This window comes from Fukomys damarensis, unplaced genomic scaffold (genome assembly GCF_012274545.1).
Source record: "Fukomys damarensis isolate Sample0158 unplaced genomic scaffold, DMR_v1.0_HiC HiC_scaffold_23, whole genome shotgun sequence".
Lineage (NCBI taxonomy): Eukaryota > Metazoa > Chordata > Mammalia > Rodentia > Bathyergidae > Fukomys > Fukomys damarensis.
This window is the reverse complement of record NW_022900935.1, coordinates 22,656,641-22,664,386: the sequence shown is the minus strand read 5'-3', so window position 1 is coordinate 22,664,386 and position 7,746 is coordinate 22,656,641. Positions and strand designations below refer to the sequence as shown.

General features: G+C 42.4%; 1 protein-coding gene across 3 annotated transcripts in view; it reads right to left on the bottom strand.

Annotated features, from left to right (window-relative positions):
* Positions 1-3,604: 3,604 nt before the first annotated feature.
* The window catches only part of Ppih (peptidylprolyl isomerase H), a 19,137-nt gene continuing 14,995 nt past the window's right edge, over positions 3,605-7,746 (bottom strand). For 2 of the 3 annotated variants that reach the window (XR_782156.3, XR_782153.3), the window contains 2 exons: positions 4,829-4,863; positions 3,605-3,751 (listed from right to left, as the gene is read on the bottom strand). The gene's annotated coding sequence lies outside the window, so the exon portion shown is untranslated. The remainder of the gene's footprint in view (positions 3,752-4,828; positions 4,864-7,746) is intronic. The other variant, XM_010633975.3, reaches the window with a different exon arrangement.

The following is a 7,746-nucleotide window of genomic DNA, read 5'->3' as shown; positions in this document are numbered from 1 at the left end:
CTATCTGATGTTGCTTAAGTACTTCACCACCTTCATTCATTCCTAGTTATTTTGTTTTTGAATGTAGCCCAGGCTGGTCTTGAACTCATAACCCTCCTGTCTTGGCCTCATGGCCTCCTGAGTGTTGGGGTTACAGGCATGCACCACTGCCCAGCTCATTCATTCCTTATTTAGCATGTACTTACTGATGATGGAATAGTTTGTGAGTCAGTTTGTGCCTTCTAATGGAGAGAAAAGTTTAAACACTCAATGGTCTACTAGCCAGAGCTACAAAAGCACAACTTGCTTCGGAAGTGGAAGCAGGAAGGTTGAGTGCTGACTTTTCTGGCAAACAGCAATTTAGGAAAAGGCCTGAAGCCAAGAAGAGATATGGCCTCAGGGGAAAGGCAAATAAAATAGTTTAATAAAATTAGAATGAAAGTTAGGTTTGATAGCCCAGGTCCATAATCCCAGTACTCTTGGGAGGCTGAGGCAGGACAATGGCAAGTTCCAGCCCAGCCTAGGCAACTCAGCCAGACCCTACCACAAAGTAAAAGTAAAAGATGGCTGGGGATGTTACTCAGTGCAAAGGCCCTGGGTTCGATCCTCAGTAGAAAAATTACAAAAATATCATTAGTTATATCGTTCACCTCTTTTCAAGCCAGAAATATGAGTTGTCAAAGTAGTTCCTCCTAATTCCTGATGCACCACAGGATCATCAAACAGTTCAAGAGCTGGACGTGGTGACACACGCCTGTAATCCCAGTACTTGGGAGGCTGAGGCAGGAGGATCTCTTCTGAGACCAGTCTGGGCTACACAGTGACAGGTCAGTCTCCACTACATAGTGAGACCCTGTCTCAAAAAAAAAAAACAAAAACCAAAAACAAAAAAAAAAACAGTTCAAGAAGAAATTTATCTCTTGATTGTTTGAGTCCCTCTGTCAGCCTAAGAGGCCACCAGCTATCCAGTGATCACACTACACCTAACTCCAGGTGGCTTTTTTTTTTGTACTGGGGATCAAACTCAGGACCTTGGGTTTACAAGGAAGGTGGCAGAACCACTGAGTTAAATCCCTGGCCCTAGGTACCTACTTTTAAATTATGTAAGGGGCAAGAGGACTCATCTCAAGAATTTTCTTTTTTTTTTTTGAGACAGGGTCTCACTATGTAGTTGAGACTGACCTGGAACTCACTATGAGGCCCAGGCTGGTCTTGAACTCACAGTGATCCTCCTGCCTCAGCCTCAGGAGTGCTGGGATTATAGGCGTGTGCCATCATGCCGGACTAAGAATTCTCTTTTCCAAAATAACTTTCACTTTGTCTCTCATCCCTGATAGACTCTGGCCTAAGAGTGCAGTTCCTTTTTCCCTCTCCTGATCTGGCTAATTCCAAAAATCTGTCAGTATTTACCTTAGATGCCACCCATTTCAAGGATAATTTCTTGGATCTTTCTCTCACTTTATCCACTGTGTTCCCACAACATCTTGTACACATCACTATATAACTCCCTCATTCATGCAACACATATTTATGGAGTATCTATAAACTATCAGGTGCTGGGAACACCGCTGTTAAAAAACAAAACAAAACAAAACACTTCCAGATCTGCACTCAGGACACTGAGGCAGAAGGACTGAGTCTGAAGCTAGCCTGGACTGTAACAGCGTTTCAGAAAACTATAACCACCACCACCAGACCCCCTTTCCCACCCTCATAAAGGCACACTTTCCAGTATTGCTTTAAATTGGAACTCTGTCTCCTGTCACGAGCACAGGCCACATCTTATTCACGTGTGCAGCTCTACTGCATAGGCCGGTGACTGGCATGGTTCCAGGCCTAACTGAATTTGGCCGAACTGCTCATCCCAAGGATGTCAGCTTGGGATCATAGTGGTTTGTCCTCCCCATCCTTGAACAATCCTACCTATGTAGTTTCTTAAAGATTTCTCCCCCGTAGAAGAGTTCTCTGATGCCTGTTCATATGGGGTTACAAACATCTACACGTAGGGCCTTTGTGTATCTCACCAACACCTTTCCTCCACATATATGAAAAGGGCACCTATTGTCACAGAACTCAGGTACCTCTGCCACTGCAGGAGTTAGGCAGCATCTCTGACCATGGGGCACGGGGCAGGTAGGAAGGGGACAACACAAAAAACACTTTATGAAAGGTTCACCAAGAGTTTTCTTCTTTCCCTCTACATTCAGGGGAATTTAAAAAATATATAGTGGGCTAATTCCTTTCAAAATAACATTTTCCAAGATATTATGGTCTGCAGGTTACCTTCATATCTATTCTCTTGACACTTTGAATAATGCTGATGTAAATAGATGCTAATATATCCATCTTACAGATGATAAAATCAGGGCGATCCAGGGGATTAGCTCAGTGGTTCTGCTGCCAGCCTTGCAAGCACAAGGACCCAAATTCGATCACCTAAATTTGATCTCTGGTACAAAAAAAAAAAAAAAAAAAAGAAAAAAAAAAAAAAAAAAAAAAAAAAAAAAGGAAATCGGGGCTCTAAAGGGGAACTTTTTTGGAGTCTTATTTTTTAACTTGTAGTCTAACTTTGTCAGCCACCTAAGTGCTATGATTACAGGTATTCACCACTGCACCTGCCCAGAATTTAAGATCTCCACTGTTTAAAAATGAGATAAGCAAGCTGGGCGTGGTGGCGCATGCCTATAATCCCAGCACTTGGGAGGCTGAGGCAGGAGGATCCAGTGAGTTGAGACCAGCTTGGGCTGGGCTACACAGTGAGTTCCAGGTTAGTCTCAACTACATAGTGAGACCCTGTCTCAAAACAAAACAAAACCAAAAAACAAAAATGAGATAAGCAGCTCAAAGATTTGAGTACATGATTCCCACTTTATCAGGATCAAGACACATTCTGCTTGGGCGTGCTGGCTCAGGCCCGTAATCTCAGCACTCTGGAAGGCTGAGGCAGAAGCATTGCAAGTTGGAGTCTAATAATTTAGTAATAAAAAAATTTAAAATAAAGGGGGTGGTGGGGTGTGCTCTGAGCATACAGCTCAGGTAGCTCAGGGTCAAGGCTCTGGGTTCCACCTCTACTACCAAGAAGTGGGTGGGGAATGGGTTGTACCAGGTTTCCTTCCATCCTAAAACATCTCACGTTAGTGACCCTTTCCCCACAGGCTAGGCTTAAACAAACTGAAACCAATAAAACATACCTGGAATAAACAGTGGTATAAGACCCTGGGGGTTTGCCTTCTTTGCCAATCAACTTGAACCTAAAAGGGGGCTGCTAGAATTGCTTGCAAACTGCTTCTTGGCCTTTTGGCTAAAATGAAGCCGTAGAACTGCTTGCAAGTTGAGGCATCAACTATACAAAGCACTTGACTCTAGTCTCTGGGGAAAAATCAATCTAAAAGGAAGTTGAAGGGTGAAGAGATACTTAAAAAACAAAGAATGACATTTAAAAAACAAAGACCTGCCTCCCAAGCGCAAGGTTCCATGTTCCATCCCATATCATAAATAACAAACAAACAAACAAACAATGAGGGCAGGGAATTTAGCTCAGTGGCACTGTGCCTGCCTTGCAAGTGCAAGGTCCTGAGTTTGATCCTGGACACCAAAAATCAAAGAATGAAAATTAACACACACACATACAAAAACCTTTATTTACAATTAAAAACTTAAATGCACACACTCTTGGTTTGGAGTCCGCGATATTTCCGAAGCAGGCAGGAATGCAAACACTGGAGCCATTCAGTTTATCTGACTCAGCAAAGTCAGGACAGCAAGGGAAGGCCTACAACGGCAGAGACCAGAGACGCAGGTCAGTGAGTGATGGGAGATAAGCTGCTTAAAGGAACCAGAGGGGAATATTCCAGGAGACTATGCTCCCACTCTCCCCTACACTCTATTCCTCTTTCCCCCAAAGAGTAGAACTAGTCTGAGGGTCACCATGGGGTAGACTTTTGGTTCTCCAGGGCCAAGAGAAGACATATTTTACATGAGAACTAAGAAAGTAATATTTATGGCCAACCATGTTGTCTCTCTAATATTTATACTTTACAACTCTTTATGGTCTGCAATCTCTTTACACAAATGAGCAAATTAGGATCCCAAGGGGTTTTCTTGGCTTGACTAAGGCCCAGAGTTAGACAGCATTGGGATTTCCTGGTCTATTTGGCTCCAAGGCCTGTATCACTTGTCAGGCTTTGGTGACTTTCTCTAGAGCTCCAGAACAAACAGCAATCCTTGCACAGAGCAGGTTTTAATCCCAGGGGTTCAAAAAGTAAAGTTCACTCTCTCTGCTTATGGCCTTGGAGCTAGTCATACTAAAAGAGTAATTTTTGTTTTGTTTTGTTTGTTTTTTTGAGACAGCATCTCACCATGTAGTTGAGACTGACCTGGAACTCACTATGTAGCCCAGGCTGGTCTCGAACTCACAGTGATCCTCCTGCCTCAGCCTCCCAGAGTGCTGGGATTACAGGTGTGCACCACCATGCCTGGCTAAGAGTAATTTGAATATACTTAAAGCAGTACTTGGAGGCAGGAGGATCACCATGAGTTCAAGGCCAACCTAAACTGCATACCTTCTTCCACCATACCACAAATGTGGCCACATCCTCCCTCTGGGGGACAGAGAGAGTTTTGGTGTCACATTGAAGTCTCGGAGGTTTAACCCTGGGCCCTCAACTAAAGCATATAAAAATGCATCAATGTACTTTATAAATTGCATGGTGCACCAGAACCTAATATCTACTCTACCACACAGTATTAGTCAACATGGACCCTGCTTCAAGTTCTCAGTCCAGCAGAAAGCAGACCAACACATCTGTGATATGCCATGCTAAATGCTGGGATAGAAGAAACCATTCACCTCGCCTGGATCTGGCAAGGAAGTTAGGGAGGGACCTGGGGAGAATTTATAAACTCATGTTAGCCATAGTTATAGGCATGCTCCTGGGAGGGGCTGGAATTAGTATTAATTAAAACTACATATATAATACAGTACGTACTTCTATTTAAGGTACATGCTCAATGTAGAAAGTAAAAGCACAGATAGGACAATATAAACTGACAAAGTCTGCTGTCTTTACTCTGCAGAAGAGTCTATTAGCAGTCTGCCATTTATCACTGCTGAAATTTCTGAAATTGCTATTTAATATAAATAGTGCCATACATACACAACGTACATCCTGACTGTCATTTAATTTACTTTAGAAATCTTGGGAACACATAGAGATCTACCTCTTTTTTTCTTTTTTGTTTTTTTTGAGACAGAGTCTCACTATGTAGTTGAGACTGACCTGGAAATCACTATGTAGCCCAGGCTGGTCTCAAACTCACAGAGATCCTCCTGCCTCAGCCTCTTGAGGGCTGGGATTACAGGCATACGCCACCACGCCCGACTGTTTTGATTTTTGAAATAGGGCCTTGCAACATAGTTTTTAGGCTGGCCCCAAACTCATGACAATCCTCCTGCCTCAGGCTCCGGAATGCTGGGATTACAGGCTTGTACCACCACACCTGAGGGAAGTATTCTAATTTTTTTTTTTTTTGGCAACCAGGATTGAATTTGGGCCCTTGTACTTGCAGGCCAGAGAACCACTGAGCCAAATCCTTGGGCCGGGAAGTATTCTAATTAATTAATACTTATTTGTGGAATCGATGGAGGACCAACACAACTGCCACCGACATCTTTCATAACTACCCAAAAGAACTATATCACATCTCCAGTTACAGTGGCATCTCGGTTCATGAACTTAATTTGTTTCATGATTCTGGAAAAGACGGCCACGGTCATGTTTGTGACCTGATGCAGAGTTCATAAATAAAAACAAAATTCTGCCAAATGCTTCTGTTTGTGAACTGAGGTACTACATAAAATTCCAGAATGGGAGAGTATCATAGGCCTCACACTGTTACATCTATCATCCGCATGTACAGTTCATTTTTTTTAACATAATCACTATTGAAATTTTAATACTGCCTTGCAGTTAGCCTTAATAACTATAAAATTATGTGTGTGCTAGTTATATATCTTTCCCTAAAATGCAGGTATTAAAATAAAACATAGCCATGGCTATGTTTCCTACAATTCTTTGATAAGCAGAAAAAAGATATCTGGGAATTAGTAGATTTAACAAGCACCCTCAAATGATTCTCATCTGTAGGGTAATGGAGGCTACAGTAAACTAAGGAAAGCTTTCTACCACTTGGTACTGGTAGCAGCTCTTAGAATCAAAGGAAGGGGGTAATACATCAGACTGTCAGGGCTACCTGAGCTTATAAGTAGTTCTTTTCCAAGACTGTAGGCTTTCAGAGTAGAGGCTCCATTGGTCTCCAAATACATGTAAGTAGCAAAGAACCTAATTCAGACTACAGTAGGAGGATCTGCAGGTATGAGGTTTTTTTTTATGCTATACCTAAGCCCTGAGATACATCTAGAGCTATGGAGGAAATATTATTTTTCTTTTGGTGTTTTGAGCCAGGGTCTCGCTATGTAATTCAGGCTGGCCTTGAACTCACCATGTGGCCCAGGTTGGCCTCGAACTCATGGTGGTCCTCCTGCCCCAGCTTCCTGTGTGCTGGGATCACAGGCATGTGCAACCACACCCAGCAGGAAAATATTTTCAACAAAGTCAGAACATAGTAAGGTAGAACACAAGAGTTCTAGAACAGAAGTAAGTGCTTCATCAGGAGGCACCGCTAATCAGTCACCTCACTTGCCTTTTCTTCTTCCTAGTTCCTCCATCTCATAGTGCTTGGGTACAAGTGAGCTTCATGAGCAGATACCTTGATTCAAATACAATGGACTGTTTCTGCCCCACCAAGAAATTATTTCCTTCTGAGTGTTTTGCTTGGTGGGTTCTCAATGCAAAGAGACCCTCCTATTCCCATATACACAGCTTGCCACTCAGTGTCTGTACCAGTATCTCCCAGGAGCTGGTCAGAAAAGCAAAGCCTCAGCTCCTCCCAAACTCAATGAACTAGGAGCACTTTCTAAATAAATTCAAGTATGCGAAACATTGCCCAATAGGGCTTAAAATCATCTATCATCACTGTCAACCGTTATTCTACGCAAAACAAACCTAAACATATGAAATATTCCTATAAGATTCGAGATGCTTATAACTTACAGTTAAGAAGAATGATGAGATGAGACCATCTACTCAGTCCCTGCCCCCAGTAGTAACCAGGTTGTTCCCTTACTTTCTCTCAAATTGCCCCATGCAGAAATCCAAAGTGGGGGACCTAGGTAACAACACCTTTCTTTTTTGTTTTTTTCCTTTTATCTCTTCTTTCTCCCTTAAAACCTATGATGGAGGTTTCTGATAAAGATCTATCATCCCAGCACTCCGGGGGGGCTGAGGCAGGAGGATTGTGAGTTTAAACCCAGCCTAGGCAATTTAGCCAGACCCTATATAAAATAAATAAATAAATAAATAAAAGGGTGGGCATTTAGCTCAGCACAAAAGCCTTAGTTTCAATACCAAGCATCAAAACATAAATAAATTTTTGAAAAAGGGACTAGAGATATAGCTCAATGCAAAGTACCTGGAGGTTCAATCCCTAACACCAGAACAAATCAAACTTTTTTTTTGCAGTGCTGGCGATTGAACCCAAGGCCGTATGCACCCATCCTAGGCCAGAGCTCTGCCACTGAGCTACACGTGCATAGCCCCTCAAGCAAAATTCTTTAAAAAAAACCCTTTTTATTGGTATATAACAGTTTGCAGTACATGATATTTATTCTGGGGAACCGGTACATATATGTAAATAACATATCATGAT